The sequence below is a fragment of the Propithecus coquereli genome, unplaced genomic scaffold (genome assembly GCF_000956105.1).
Source record: "Propithecus coquereli isolate 6110/MARCELLA unplaced genomic scaffold, Pcoq_1.0 Scaffold33, whole genome shotgun sequence".
NCBI classification, from domain to species: domain Eukaryota; kingdom Metazoa; phylum Chordata; class Mammalia; order Primates; family Indriidae; genus Propithecus; species Propithecus coquereli.
In genome coordinates, this window is record NW_012148952.1 from 6084799 (window position 1) to 6085839 (window position 1041).

The window sequence follows — 1041 nt, forward strand, 5'->3', positions numbered from 1 at the left end:
GGAGAAGCAGACCACACGCATGCCTGCTGATTGTCCCAGTACCCTGGTAAGGACAACTGCTCAGATCGCAGTGCCCACCTCTGACCCGGGAGGGAATATTAAGAATGGAGACAGAACTAAGCTTGTGCATTACAGAGATTGCACCTCGGCTGGCCTCTGCAAGGGAATGCCAAGACAGAGGAGGCTCAGTAAGGGACAAGAAATTAAGCAGAGGCCTAACAAGAGCCCCTCCAAATTCTTAGAGCAGATTTTTGAGGCACACAGACAGTACCTGGACATTGATCCAGAAGTGCTGGCAAATTCTAAAATGGCAAAGATGACTTTCATCAGCCAAAGTGCTCCTGATGTCCAGAGAAAATTACAAAACATGCCATGAATGGGGATTTGCATATGTCTGTATCTCAATTAGTAGAAATTGCTTTTAAGGTGTTCACTGATTGAGATAAGGTGTTAGAAAAGAGAGAACAACGGAAAATGAAACATCAGGCCAGCCTTCTGGCTGCTGCTTTGACTCAAGTACATCCAGGACCATGGCATGGACCACCCTCAGGTGCTCTGTCCAAAGTAGGACCCCCCAGGCCCCAGAACCCCATCAAAGAGGGACATCCCACTGCGGGTCCCAATCAATGTGCCTACTGTAAATAGGAAGGGGCCTGAAAGAGACATTGTCCATATCTTAGAAAGGCTGACGCTGGGAAGCTTCCCCTCCCCGACCACCAGATGTCTGAGCTAGCTGGGGGTTGAAGCTGAAGTTGTCAAGGATGGGGACGAGGAATGACAGGGCCCAGGGTTTCTCCCAACCCAAACAACACCCTCCATATTTCCCACATGGAGCCCCAGTCATGATGACAGTAGGAAATCAACTTTTGGACTTCCAAGTAGATGCCAGTGCCACTTATTTGGTAATATATATATCTGGCTGTCTAAACTATCTCCGGAGACGATAAAAGGGACTGGAGTCTCAGGAGAAACCTTGATGAGGCCATTCCTCCAGCCCTTGGAGTGTCAATTAAGCCAAACCCATTTAAAACGTAGTTTCCT